Here is a 16,111-nt window from a genome sequence, read left to right as displayed (position 1 = left end):
CAAGCACTCTACCACTAGGCCAAACTCCCAGCCCACTATTTATAATTTTTATAAAGAGCTATGCAGGGCAACAGTGTTGTGGAGTAAAAGTTTTAGAACTCGAATGTTCAAAGCTCTGCCACTTACTAGCTGTGTGACACATAAGCTCTCTGTACAGTGTCCACAGTATCAAAAAGGAAATTATCTAGTTGGGTTTGTCTGAAGGATTAAATGAATTTCCAAGTGTAAATGCTCAGAGAAATGTTTAGCACATAATCAGAGCTATGTTCTTTTTGGTGACAATTACAATTTCCATTATTTTTATGTGATCTTCTTGATAGACTGACTCTAAAATGATCCCTGATGGGCTTCCTCTTCTTCATAATTATCTCTTGAATGTAGGTGTGGTCTGGTGAGTAGAATGTAGCAAAAGTGATGAGTGGCCACTTGCGTGATCAAGTGAACCATCACTCAGATCTCTGTCTCAGACCAATGCTTTCTCAGATTGTGCACTTCACTAAAGCAAACTCCCACAGGAAAAAATGGGTGGGGGCCAATTCCAGTCAACACCTGCCAGCAACTCTCCAGGAGCTGAATTCTGTCAATAATCACATTTGCTAGATAAATCTTTACATGAGACTCCAGTGCTGTCCCACATTTTCATTACAACCAGGAGAGACATTCGCCATGCCCAACCTCTTGACTCACAAAAATTGTAATGGCCTAAATCTGTGATGGCCTAAATCTAAAGATGCTGTGTTAAACTTTGTTTTGTAGTACTTGTATATCTCATACAGATACAAAAATGCTTAGCACAAAGTAATTACTCATATATATATTTTTTTTCTCTCTCTCTTCAATGATATTTATTTCTTTTCCCTAATGTAATTTTGCCTAGAGACAAATCTGGAAAAGATTGTTTGTCTTACACATACATGGATGGGCTGGCCCAGACTTGATGATGTTTCTGTAGTTGATCATTATTTTCTTGCTTGGATTCCTTTTCTTTAACACTCCTAACCACTCTTTATGAGTAGTGTGCACCCATGGTTGGGTACAGGTTGTATCTTAAGACCCTTGTCTCTGTGACCTCATTTCCTTTTCCCCAACATAACCACGTTAGATGTGGTACCTTCCTTTCTCAGTTTGGACACTAGTGTTCTGAGCAATTAAACCCCAATTCCAGGGTCACATCTAGCTGTTCTCAATTATCTAAATACACAGAAAGCCACCATTGATTATGCTCAGAGCTCTTCCCAGAGCTCTTATGTCTCTACATAAATACAGTGTATATGAAGATCTTTAGAACATTATTCTTCTTTCTCCAGATTATTTTTTAATTATTTTGTCTTGAAGTGTTTCCTTGTTTATTTGGGTTTTTTTTGTTGTTGTTGTCATTCATTTGTTTTGCCTCAGATCTTGATATTTTACTCAGACTGTCCTTGAACTCAAGGTCTTTCAACCTCAGCTGCCTAAGCACTAGCATAGGCATAGGTTCACTGTAATACCCACCTTTAGTTCTTTCACTTAGAAAACTGTGATGCATCAATGACCCTTCAAGTCTTCCTCTGCATATTGATACTACAATCTGAGAGATGCTAACAAAAAGTTCAGAAAAATCTCATTCGGGTTATTTTCATACACAATTACGAGGAAAAATGAAAAGATAATAACTTTGGTAGTTCAACGAGGCTAAATGTTATCATTAAAATAATGCAAAGAAGCCTCCAAAATATATTTGTGGCTAAGCTAAAGGCCTAGGTGGAAACTGAGATCTATTTCAAAATTATGGTTCCCATGAGAGTCATAATTTACCCTCAAGGATACAAGTAGTATTTTCAGTAGTTAGGTTATAATAGGAAAGTTGCAGCTATAAAAATGTATGTATGGGCGGGAAGTTTAGCCAATGGTAGAGTGCTTGCCTACCATGCACAAAGACCCGGGTTAGATTCCTCAGCACCAAATACATAGAAAAAGTCGAAAGTGTTGCTGTGACTCAAGTGGTAGAGCTCTAGTCTTGAGAAAGCCCAAGGACAGTGCTCAGGACCTGAGTTCAAGCCCTAGGGTTGACAAAAAAATTTTTAAATGTATGTATGATATGTTCAGATTAAAACTAATAGAATATTGGTTAGATTTCCTGTACTCTGAGATTGATTATATTTATCCATAAGCTGACTCACTGAAGTAGGATTTTTTAATGGGATTTTTTTGCTACTTCCAGGAAGATGCCTTTAAAATTCAAGTAGCAATAATTGCTTGCAAATTTAAATTAGAGTACTTATATCTTAAAATAGGCCGTGTTTGAGATTAGCCTCCAATGACATGTAGTGGGAATGAGCTAAATCTTATAGCACAAATACTTAAAGACTCAAGAGGAGGAAGAATTATTTTATAAGGTGGAAGAGAAATGTCAAGATTGAAATAGATTATAAAAAGCATTAAGTGTATTTCCTACTTTTATATTTTTTGGCCTAATGATCCTGGCACATACACATAAGTAGTTCTTATACATATATTAACTCAGTCATTTTCTAAAGACATAACACAGATATGAAAACCTAATCTTAAAATATGGCATGTTATCATGAATCTAGACCTGAAAATAGATTCTAAAGAAGAGAAGTGATACAGGCTAATAACAACTAATAACAACAGATGCTGGAAGGGATGTGGCCAGGAGGGATCACTACTACACTGTTGATGGGAGTGCAAACTCGTTCAACCACTATGGAGAGCAGTATGGCAGTTCCTCAAAAAACTAAACATAGGGCTCCCCTATGACACAGCAATGTCACTCCTTGGCATTTTACCCAATTGTCCAGAAACAAGGACAAACTCGCGCAATGATGTTCAATGCAGCACTATTTATCATAGTGAAGATATAGAACCAACCCACATGCCCCTTAGTAGATGATTGGATCAACAAGATGTGATATTTATACACAATGGAATTCTATGCTGCTGTCAGAAAGAATGACATTGCCCCATTTGTAAGGAAATGGAAAGGCTTGAAAAAAATCATGTTAAGTGAAGTAAGCCAAACCCGAAGGAATATAATAAGTTCAATGGTTTCCCTCATTTGTAATAATTAGTACATATCTAGGACTCTCCTAGCAGAAGATTACAATAGCGCAAAACCTAGGTACATAAGGCCATATAGGATGAGGCTAAATGAAAGGATCTCCAGGATTTGGAAACAAGACCTTTATCTTGTGTGATTGTTGTTCTTAATGTACTATGTTATTTCTCTACTCTTTTTTGCCCTTTGGTTAACATTTCATTGTTACAGAATCTGACTTTGTTACCTGGCATAGTGAATAATACATTTATTTGTTTATTTGAAATAAGAAAGGGAAGGTGGGAAAACAAGATGACTGGGATGGGGTGGGAGGAGGAAAATGGGGACAAAAACCTGAGAAGGGGTATCAATTTGTGAGAAGTAATGCACCTACTATCTGGCAAATATAACTGTAACCCCTTTATACATTACTATAGTAAAAAAAAGAACTTCGTCTATATAACTTCATCGAAATTTAATGACCAGCCAAAGAATTTACTTCCAATATCATCTCATGGGTATTAAGTCCTCAAAGAATGGCTTTGGGTGGATACAGAATTAGTCCATAGTACTTAGATTTTCTTTGAGGTTTCCTTTAACAAAGAAATAAAAAGTCAGTAAATGCTTTGATATCTATTACATATTCCTTTGGCTATAGTAATAAAAAGGCAAAATTATGATGAGCCAGACATGTATATAGCCCTAGGTTGGCAGATTAAAACAAACAAAATTACATGAAATAAAATGATGTACAAAAGAAGTAAAAAATAGAAGATATCAGTTACAATTTGATCATCTTTCTAAGGAGTAAAAAGTAAACAACAAATAAGATCATACATTTGATCTACTTTTTCTTTCTTTCAGTATAAAAAAAGTATTCGTTTGAAAAGACCAAGAAAGTAAACAGACTTTTGAAAAAAGAAAAGACACACAAGGACACAGATGGACACACATACATAAACACACACACACACACACACACACACACACACACACCATACACACACACAAATGCTTGAGGAATTAGAATGGGGCATGCCTTAGGTATAGATAAAGGTATATTTTATTACAAGAGAAAATAAAGAATATTACTCCAATGAATTCTAAAATTCTATATCACATAGATTATTTCAGGAAAGGGATTATATGTAACTCAAAAAAAGTAAAAATTTACTATATCAATAATCACAAAATAATTTTAAGGATAAGACAAAACTCTTAAATGTACATCCAAGCAGTTATTTTAGGGGGGACAATCCATGAAATAAAAATAGCAGATTATAACTATGCCATGTAAGCCAATCCAGGAAATAAAGAAAATAGTAAAAATTAGGCACTAATTTTGATTCTGAAATTGAATCAATACAAATATTGCTTATAAATGTAGATAAAATATCATATATAGGCTATCACCACAAAGAAAATCCACTGATCTTTGCCAAAGTTTTGTTAGTATTAGGGATTCAAGGATGATTCATTTGAGGAAAATTATCTTTTAAAGTTAAAGCCAGGAGAACTGTGTTCAAGTCTTTGATCATGGAGCTGACTTTTTCTATTTGAGTTGTGGCACTGTTTATCCCTAAAATCTCTTCCAATTTTGAAAAATAATTATGAAAAACAATATTCTAGAGACAAGAATAACTTCTTTATATAATGGTCTCACAAAAGATCATCAAAAGTCTTAAATTCATTTATATAAAAATGGGAGAACCTCTTTTTTTATATTTTTTATTGTAATTAATAAAAGGGTTACATGATATTTGCCAGATAGATGGTGCATTAATTCACATATATTGATTCCCTTTCACATGTCTTGGTCCCCATTACCCTCCCCCCACCCCCATCCCCCATCTTGGTTTTCCCCCCTTCCCTATCCAATTTCAAATAACCAAATACAAATAAATCCAATATATCAGATAACAAAGTGAGATACTGTAACAACATGAGATAACCAAGGGACAGCAAAAGAGATGAGAGATGACATAGTACATTAAGGACAACAATCATTCATTATATGGCTTTTGTTTCAATATCCTGGAGGTCTTTTCAATTAGCTTCATACTATATGGCCTTATATATCAAGGTTTTGCTCTATTGCAGATCTCTGCTAGTAGAGCCCAAGGTTTCTACTGCTTATGACAAATGAGGGAAACCAGTGAGCCTAAGTTCCTTTGAGTCTGGCTTACTTCACTTAATATGATTTTTTCTAAGACTTTCCATTTCCTAACAAATGGGTCCATGTCGTTTTTTCTGACAGCAGCATAGAATTCCATTGTGTACAAATACCACAACTTGTTGATCCACTCATCAACTAAGGGACATCTATGTTGGTTCCATATTTTTGCTATGGTGAATAATGTTGCAATGAACATTGTTGTGCTAGTGGATTTAGTATGCCCTAGATTTTGGATGGTTGGGTAAATGTCAAGTAGTGGAATTGCTGGGTCATAGGGGAGCTCTATGTTTAGCCTTTTGAGGAACTGCCATACTGCTTTCCATAGTGGTTGAACGAGTTTGCACTCCCACCAACAGTGTAGTAGTGATCGCTCCTGGCCACATCCCCTCCAGCATCTGTTGTTATTAGTTTTCTTGATCTTGGCCATTCTAACTGGAGTGAGGTGGAATCTTAGAGTTGTTTTGATTTGAATTTCTTTTATGACCAGAGATGTTGAGCATTTCTTCCTGTGTCTATAGGCCATTTTTGTTTCTTCTTCAGAGAAGACTCTCTTTAAGTCTTTGGCCCATTTTTTAATGGGATGGTTGTTTCTTTGGCGATTAGTTTTGGAGTGATTCAATTTTTTGAGCTGTTGATATATTTTAGATATGAGGCCTTTGTCCATTGTTTGGTTGGTGAAGATCTTCTCTCACTCCGTAGGCTTCCTAATTAATTTACTAGCTATGTCCTTTGCCATACAAAAGCTCTCCAGTTTAATGCAGTCCCACTTATCCAGCCTTTCTTTGATTTGTTGTGATTCTTGGTCCTTATTAAGAAAGTTTCGACTGTGCCAAGGAGGCCTAGTGTATCTCCTATTCCTTCTTGTAAAGTTTTCAGTGTGTCAGCTTTTACCTCCAGGTCTTTGATCCATTTGGAGTTAATTCTAGTGCAGGGTGACAAAGAAGGATCCAACTTTAGTTTTCTGCAGGTGCTTAACCAGTTCTGTCAGCACAGCTTATTGAAGAGGCTGTCTTTCTTCCATTCTATTTTTTTGGCTCCCTTGTCAAAGATTAGGTGGCCATAGGCCTGTGGTTTAATATCTGGGTCCTCAGTTCTATTCCATTGGTCTTCAGGCCTGTTCTTGTGCCAGTACCAAGCTGTTTTGATAATTAGAGCCCTGTAATAGAGTCTAAAGTTTGGAATTGAAATTCTTCCAGCGCTGTTCTTTCTGCTAAGAAGTGTTTTTGCTATACGGGGGTCTTTTATTATTCCATATGAAATTTTGAATTGCCTCTTCTATTTCTTTAAAGAATGCCATTGGGATATTGATGGGTATTGCGTTGAATTTGTAGATAGCCCTTGGTAAGATTGTCATTTTCACAATGTTGATTCTTCCAATCCAGGAGCATGGGAGGTTTTTCCATTTCCTTAGTTCTGCTTTAATTTCCTTTAAGGTCCTTTACATTCTTAGTTAAGCTAATTCCTAGGTACTTTATTTTCTTTGAGGCTATTGTGAAAGGAGTTGCTTTCCTGATTATTGCCTCGTTCCTAGAGAGGAAAATTCTAAAATAATGTTTGATTTTAAGGAGCATAATGCAAAATTATAAATATAAATATAATACTAGCGGGCAGGAATGTGGCTTAATGGAAGAGTGCTCATGCATGAAACTCTGCGTTCAATTTCTCGGTACCACATACACAGAAAAAGCTGGAAGTGGTCTTATGGCTCAAATGGTAGAACATTAGCCATGAGAAACCCCAAGGACAGTGCCCATGTCCTGACTTCAAGCCCTAGGACAGGCAAAAAAATTAAACTATATAATATAAATATTATATGATAAAAATTATAAACATAATATTTGCATATTATATATTTTATAATATTTTGCTGATACTATAATATATAGTCCACATAACATACATTATGTATACATATTTATATAAAAGTTTTGAGTCTTCCATATAATCTGGAATCACTTTCTTTCCAGGAAAGAAAATAATTCCTGCTTCAACTTTCCTAAAATCTTTCCAGACTCCTCAGCATGTAGCTCCTTTCATCTAGAAACATCTTCCTTAATGACAAATTCCACAGTAACATCATTCCTGAGAGAATTACTAACTCAGGCTGTTGGTATGAAGACATATATTGAAATCTGAAAACTAGAGAAGGCACTACATAAATATAAAGGGGAAGTTATCTAAAACTAGCTTAAAAAAAGTTTGGATTCAATACTGTGTATTAAATCTATTGCAAAGCCACAAAACATTATGGCACTGTGTTCAGAATAACTGGATGAAATATACACCATACCTAAAAAGTACATCTACTATATGTAAAGAAACTGTTCCAAAACAGTAGTTAAAAGAACAGACCCTTCAGCAAGAGTTTGCAAGCTCTTTTTATAGTCAAGTTCTCCCACCTTCTGTTGTATTCTAAAATGAAGTTAAGATAGGTGCCATATTTGGAATCTGAGATGTTTCTCCGATGTCACTTGTTACCTGAAGACATACTGTTGAAAGGCTCTATAAACTTAAGAGGTAATGCCCATAAGAGGCCTTGAGACACCTTCAAAGGGATTATAGGATCCTTGGCCTCCTTCTTCAGAGGCTTCCTCATCTTACACCTCTACTTTCCTATGTAGCCTCCCCATTCACAGTTTTGGAATCCCCAAAGCTATGAACCAAAATAAATCTGTTTTCTTAGTATATCAGGAAAACAACCCTCTTACCGACACAATGATTTAAAGATTTACATAGACAAAATGAAAACCATCAACATAGGCCTTAATAAAAATAAAGGTAAATAAAATCCTGACAGGAGAAGAAATTTACCGAAATCTAAGAGCAAAATTGGAAATTTCAGATTGAATTAGTACACTACCAAAAGGGGTCCAGAGGAAATAACTATATAAGAAGACAGGGTAGGGGAACACTGTTGACTCACATCTGTAATCCTGGCTACTAAGGAGTCTGATAGCTGAGGATCACAGTTCAAAGCCAACCCAGGCTGGAAAGTCCATGAGACTCTTATTTTCAATTAATCACCAGAAAACCAGAAGTGGAGCTGTAGTGAGAGAGCACTAATCTTGAACAAAATAGCTCAGGGACAGCACCCAGGTCCTGAGTTCAAGACCCACAACCAAAAAAAAAAAAAGGAGGTCTAGTCAAAATGATACTTAAGAGTGATTTTGTGTGTTAAAAAAATCTAAATATTTGAACTAACATAAGTATTCATCAAAAGGATTTAGTTAAATTATGTTACTTCCATAATAGGATTCTATGTTGCAATCTAAAATAATATATTGTGTTGATATACAGCCATGTTTCTTAATTTAGAAACACCCAGAAAAAAGTTTATAAATGAAAGGAATAATTACAAAATTGAATGTCATTTTGTGAGTTTGTTGTTGTTGTTTTAAATGTTCACCATACAAATCAAGTTGTCTTGTTTTTCTCATAAGGAAACTTTCTATGGCTTCCAGTCCCTACATGATATCCTAGGGAATATATATACTGGACCTACCCATATCTTTTATCCTGCCCCAAAGAACTGCATGTTCTCACATTTATCTGGTGCTCAAGTTGTTTGTCCTTAATAGCTAATCCTAATGTTCACAGGCCAGGAGTGAGAAAGGTAGAACTAATGGGTATTCTGATGGTTACACGGAGGGTGGTAGATTAAGGAACAAAAAGTAGCAGGGGATAGTTCTGTCTACCTGAAGGGAAAACTCTTCCACCCTGTTCCTTAAGGAAATTCTCCTCATGATTTGTACCTACCGTGCCTTTTGCTCGAAGCTTTACTAAGCCCCTCCTCACTCATTATCTTTTACTTGTACAGCATAATATTATTACTTCTTTTGGACATGTTTTTATTCAAGCAGCAGATTTCACTTAACTATATCATTTATGAAATTTTGGTTTTTTTAAAAAATTCCGTCAACAAATGAGAAAAATAGATAAATCTATAGTTTTCTAACATGCTTCCTTTTTTTTGCCAATTTAAAAGCGTATATAATTCCACCCCCAAAGACAACTCTATTAAGAATTCTGAATATACTTAGGAGGTAGGTATAAGAGGATGTTGGTCGAGGCCAACCAGTGCAGTTAATGGAAGATCTTAAATCACATAGCTAGAAACAACAAGGATGCTGAGTGTATGCTCCAAGTTCTGAAAAAAAACTCTCTATAAATTATTTCACAGTTATATAGGTACATACACATACATATATAATTTATCTATAAAACAGCATTACACTATCAAAGTTTTCATTAGATTAGTGGGGCTCCTTTCCCTGATCTTCTGATCAGAAAATGTAGAACACTGCTTTTCTTCAATATTCTTTTCTACTTCTTTCCCAGATTAGACATCACATTTGTTTGCTACTGGTTTTCTTCAACTCCACCTGAAAATGCTTGATTTGAAAATGCTTTCATGGTAAGAAAGCAAAAACATAATAATTTTGCCAGTGTGTCTGGGCCTGCCTTTGTCTGACTCAGGTTTTTCACCCAGACTTGGATTAGGCTGATTTTAGGATTTCCCATCACTGAGCTCATGTGGCCCTAATTATATATTATTTGGGTACACCCAGAAATTATTCCACAACTGCCACTCACTAGATTTGAACCTCAAAATGACTCTAGCACAGGCCCTTCATACAATCATTTAGCAATCCATTTTGGAATAACCCTTGAATACTTTGTAATTGCTCCACATTGGCAATACTATAACTATATGACCCAGACTTCCCTTTCAGGAGAAAAAGAAGGGTAGACAGGCACAGTGGGAATGAGAAAGACAGCCCGAAGAGACTATGATCATAGGATTGCCAAATCTCTTTGAACTAAAATATATAGCTCCATGAGATGGGAGGAGGGGGGAGAAAAAAAAGTTGCTATTCTTTTCCCCTCATGAACCTATTTTGTAGGTTTAGCCCTCAAAACACTGGAAAAAAATGGGATAGAACTTAAAAAGATACATTGTGGGTTGACTTGTCCCTTCTCTAAAATATTCCTCTCAGGATGGTCTGAAATTGCCACCAACGGACGGCGGAATGGTGATGTCCTGCAAAAGAGACTCAACGAATATGTGAGGTCATAATTAATGCCTTCATGGGCCAAAGAAGAAAGATATATATATATACTGTATGTATTATTATATATATAATATATATAATTTTCCTATCGATGTTAGTATACCTTTGGCAAAGCCAAGATATGAACTTGGGATGGGAAGTTGTTCATCTTGTTATGTTTGATAAAATTGATTTCCCAAATATAAAGGAGAACAAGAAGCAGAAGATCTGTCCACATGAAGACAATTACCAGACTTCAGAGATGAATGTTTTGTCCCAGAACAAAGTAAGACATGTTGCAGACATGGAATACAGATGCTCCTTAATGAACACTGAGATACTGTCCCCCCACCTCCAATCATGATCAGCAGAAAACATCACAAGGTTAAAACATCTTTCATGCATGTCATTGCTCAACAACATGGTTACATGGCTGATTTGAACTCAGCATCCCACTACATACTGAAAACCCAGGAAAACTTCAAAATTCAGAACATGAAATATGGCTCAGCCTGCACGTGTATCACATTTATGCACCATTTGTACAAAAAAAGAAAAATGTTTGAAAAACTCTGACTGAAATGGCCACAAGTCAGAAGCCACCTATCATTTCCAGAAAGCACAAATATCGCAAAGCACTAATTTGATATGGACATTCATATTTTGGTAAACTATTTATAAATATCTGTAAGTTTCAGATGTTTGTTGAAAGGAATGGTGACATATTTATTTTGTTGCAATGTCCACCACCTGGCTTGGTGTAGCCAGTGATGTTCTGGGCTTCCAGGTGTGGCAAACAAGCAGAAAAGCTCTCCAGCAGTGTGACAGCATATGGCAGGTGTTTGGGGAGCACAGCTGGTTGGCTCTGAAGGCAACAGATAGAACGTTTCTGCCTGCCACCTAAATCAGCTGGCATATCTGCTGTTCTTGCAAATTGGTCTAGCTTGAATATGTAATTCAAAGACTAAAATTTAAACTAAAAAAAAAAAAGGGAAGCCAGAGTTTCTGGAATAGTCTTCAGACATAGCAGTCAGCAGTACCTCTTTTCACAGAGCTAGTCATTCTCTGGGACTGGAAAGGAATTTCCTTTAAGCAGAAAAATCTGACAAGAGTGTTCTTCAAAGATCCTTGAGGGGAAATCTGATAGCAGGGAAGTTCAAGATGCCTTAGAGAGTACATGTATAGAAAAAATATTTCACACAAGTTAAGAGGAGGTTATCTTAGACAATGCATAAGGACACAGGAACAAGTCAGCGGTCTTAACTTGTTAAATAAAGAGTACCATTAAAAATAGAACCTTGTAAAATAAGGATTCAGAACGTGTATGTATCCCTGTACATAATATATGTTACATGTGTGTACCTTTGTATATTAATTCAGGAAGAATGCCCAAAATATTTAATAACTGGTGTCAATTATTATAACTGGTACAAAATGGCCAACATTGTACTGTTCTGCTTTTTATGGAAATAAGGGGATTTCTGGGATATGGGGCTTTCAGTGGTGAAACTGAAACAATCCTGGCAAACTAGAGAGACTGGAGGCATGTAAGTACCTATAGGTTCTAACCTACCAAAACTAGTGCCAGCTATCCACAGCCATGTGGACTCACCAGTGCCATACCTGATCTTTCATCCTTGCCACTGTACGACATTTGTACCAGAGAAATCACAAGCATCACACTTCCCCATGTTTAGTGATACAAAGCTCCTCCTGCCTCTGTGTCTCACGTGTGTTCTTCTCTCCACCTGAAAATTCCCTCCCAACATCTGATCTACATCTGTCACTTCCTCCAAGAAGGCTTACTTATTCCTTGGGTCTTAAGTAGACTCATCTCAGAAGTTCTTCCCATAGACTCCAGAGTTCCTTTTTTTTTTTTTTTCCAGTCCTGGGCTTGAGCTCAGGGCCTGAGCACTGTCCTTGGACTTTCTCAAGGCTAGAGCTCTACCACTTGAGCCTCAGCACCACTTCCGGCCGAGGAATTGAACCCGGGTCTTCGTGCATGCTAGGCAAGCACTCTACCACTAAGCCAAACTCCAGGCCCCAGAGTTACTTTTTTACTCAAGACTTAGTGGGGAGGTACGACAATCAAGAGATAAAATAAAAAGACAATGAGGATGGATAAATGACCACACCCCCAAAGCTGAATCAGAGTAACTTAGTCATCATTCCAACATTCTCCATTCTCTGGCAAACCACAGCAGCTACTGTGGCCTTCGGTGTATGCTGCCAGGCTTTCACACAAAGCAGAAGAGAATGAGTCAGATGATTTAGGCACATGAATGAAGACCCATTGTTCCTGTGAGTGTGAGCTAGAGCCCTGCATTAGTCTTAAGCTGTCACTGGGAAAGCAATTTCTGGGTGAACTTGAGAGCTGGAACTAGTGAATAAAGTACAAGTATTCCTGAAGCTTCCTTATAGGAAGATTGAACCAGAACTGGAGAGCTCCCAGTTTTCCATTCTCACTAGGTCCCAGACATAGTTTAGACAGATTACCTTTAATATTGGAGGGTTTAAGAAAGAACTAGATACACGAACCCTCCCTGCCTGTGGAAGATGGTACAGTTTCTCCAGGAGCCAGGTCAAGGTCAGGCATGATCTAAAGTGGAACCATGTCAGGAATAAAAGAATACCGAAAGTGTTATATCATTTAGGATCCCAGCCAGAAAAAAAAAATGTCTCACAACAGGAAAAATAAAGGGGAGTTGAATCTAGATCTTCTTTACAAAGGACTGAGCAGTGTGTGGAAAAACCACAAAGAATTAGTACAATCCCAGGTGTTGATTCAGTCAATGCCACCATGAAAGTGCAAGTGCAGTGAATGAAGCAAGAAAGGGTTGCATAGGGAGAGCCAGAAGGCAGGAGCTTAACATCTATGGTGCCTGGACATAGGCAAGAGCATGTAGAGATTTACAATCTCTTCTCTTCCTAATCTCCTTTGAAGTTTCTCCTTGGGCCAAATGGTAAATCAGTTTGTAGTATAATCCAGGGTTAGACTACTGGCGACTTGAAGGAGAAAGGAGACATGTGGACCAAGTCTGGATGACCAAGAGAAGGTGTTGACCACATGAGCATTCTCACGGTAAATACGGCCTGTCTCACATCATTTCCTTCAGGTGTACAAAGAAAGTCCAAAGTACTTAGTACTGGAATCCTAGCAGTTGTGAAGGCGTTGGTGATCCCACCTACCTTAAAATCCTTGCTCCACCATTAAGAAGTCATTTTATCTGGGACCATTTATTCATCCCTGCATAATGTGGTTTGTTTACTTCTAAAAGAAGCACAATAGAAGTACACATTCATAGATGAATGAGAGTGATGAGATTCAAGAAAGCATCCAACAGAATCTAAAGGCATATAGCAAGGGCCCAATAAATGTTGGTATTAAATTTTCTGTCACTGCTACCACTGCTTTTTTTTTTCAGTATGTATTATATATTCCATGTCATTTGGTGGTTTTCTGTCAGAGAGGCTAATGAATCAAGCGAAGAAATGAAAAAGTAAAGTAGTCTAGTCTATAACACTCTCTCCCACACCAAAGGAAGAGAAAAGCAGGTCAACAGATGAGCAATATCCAAAGGATATAGCAGCAATTCAGAGGGAGATTTTCAAGAGAGCTATGCGAAGGTAAACCTCCTGGTTGTTTTATGTAGGGTTAAAACTCTTTCTCTGGGAAAAGGCTGGGAGGTTTATAAACTCCATTATACTTACAAGGGGAAATAGAACTGAAAGGTGAAATTGAATCATGTATTACAGACAGAAATGGAAAGTCTTCAGCATGATTTTAGCATGTTTTTGAAACAGCAAGGAAACCAGGAGAGCTCTTCCAGCAGCAGAATCATGGTTTGCTTGAACTCTGCTTTGTGTAGCCAACCATGACATAAGTGCATGTACAGGAATTGATGCCATTCACATGAAATGTCCCCTATGGTTGGAAGCCAGTATCTTCTCCTTCCTATTCCATTAGAAGCACAATTCTTTATAATAGAAACTCCTTTTTGACCGCCTCACCTAGCTAAGATAGAAAGTAAATATTACTATTGGCAAGTTAATAGAATTCTATGGATCCATAAATCACCAAGTTCAATATGACATGTAAAATGCAGAAGCAGAGAATACAGAACATCATTTCCACTAGGGAGAATAAGACTAAACTGAGGGTAATCGAAAGACCTTTTATGACACAGTATAGTTTTTGACTCTGTGGACTGTTCTGTCCAAGGAATCTGAATAGACAGTAGTAAATCATAGACTAGACTGCTTTTTCTCTGTAGTTGATTAGTTAGTTTAGATGTTTAGTCTTAAAAATAACACTTGCTGGGCACTCCTGCAATCCCAGCTACTCAGGAGGCTGAGATATGAGGATCATGGTTCAAAACCAGCCCGGGCACTAAAAAGCCTGAGGGTTTTCTTTTTATCTCCAATTCACCACCAGAAAATTGGAAGTGGTGCTGTGGCTCAAGAATTAGGGAAGTAGCTTTGATCTGAAGGGCTCTGGGACAATGCCCAGACCCAGAGTTCAAGTCCCATGATCAACAACAACAATAATTGGGAGTAGTGATGTGTCAGTAATCCAGCACTGAAAAGATTGAGTCAGGATGGTAAGTTCAAGGCTACTCCGAGCTACATAGTGAGATTCTGTCTCCAGCAATGCAAAATGAAATGCAGCTTTACTGATATATAATTCATATACTTTACAATTCATTTATCCAGGGAGATACAATTCACTGACTTTAGTATACACACAAATAAATGTAATCACCACCACAAGTTTCAAACAATTTTATCACCTCAAACATTTTTCCTCTGTAGGTATTTATTTACCCATTCAAGCCACTTCATAGAATTTGAATGATCAATACTTTGTAACTATCTTCTTTCATTTAGAATGTTTTCCAGATTTATTTGTGTTGTTTGTGATATGTATCACTGTTTCATTGCTTTTTTGTTTTTCTGCTGACAAGAACAAGTAAGACTCAGTAGCATAGACTGGCCCTCGTTTTCATTTCTCCTGTTTTAGTCTCCTGAATGTTGATGGGGTTGCCGGTCTGGGCTTTCCTGTCCAGTTTTTTTTTTAAATATTTTTTACATCAGGATCACATTGCTTTGTAGGGTATAACACATTTTTTTATTCACTCATTGTTTGATAGCATTTGAGTTGGGTTCAGGGGAGCAATGTTGTTATAAATAATCATATACAAGTATTTGTAAGGGCAAATGTTTTCATTTCTCTTGGGTACGCATGTTTGTATGGACATATATTTTCACTTCTCTTTGGTAGATAGATACATGAGAGTGAAACTGATTAGTCACATGGTTAACTCTATGTTTTGACAATTTGAGGAACTACCAGATTGTTTTCCAAAATGACTGCATTGTTTTACATAGTTTACATATTCTTCCTCATTTTCCTCAGAACAGTTATAATGACGGTTGATTTGATATCTCAATAAAAGGATAAAATCCTGAGCTAACAACTACATCAGTCACATCCCCAAATAACTATCCTTCAGAATATTTTGTTCTCACCTCTCCAGCCACTCTGAAGTATACAGTGACCCTACTGATAACCAAGTCACAGTGACTCTTGTCAGGATTCAAATAGAAACTCTGTAGTCCTTTACAGTTGTTCTATGAGATGTCCTCACTTAAATTTGTTCTCCGAAGCAAAAATGAAGACAGAAACTCACTTATTATCTGACTTCTACAACTGTAACTGCTCTGTACCTCACTTTTATAATGACAATTATAGAAGAAGTGAAATCAGTAGGAAGAACATAACTTCCTTATACCAATGGGGAAGCAAAACAGAAGAAAAGTTGTAACTTGCAGTAAGGCAAGTTACAC

Source organism: Megascapheus bottae, chromosome 20 (assembly GCF_031878675.1).
Source record: "Megascapheus bottae isolate mThoBot1 chromosome 20, mThoBot2.hap1, whole genome shotgun sequence".
NCBI lineage: Eukaryota > Metazoa > Chordata > Mammalia > Rodentia > Geomyidae > Megascapheus > Megascapheus bottae.
Note: the sequence above shows the minus strand (reverse complement) of the source record.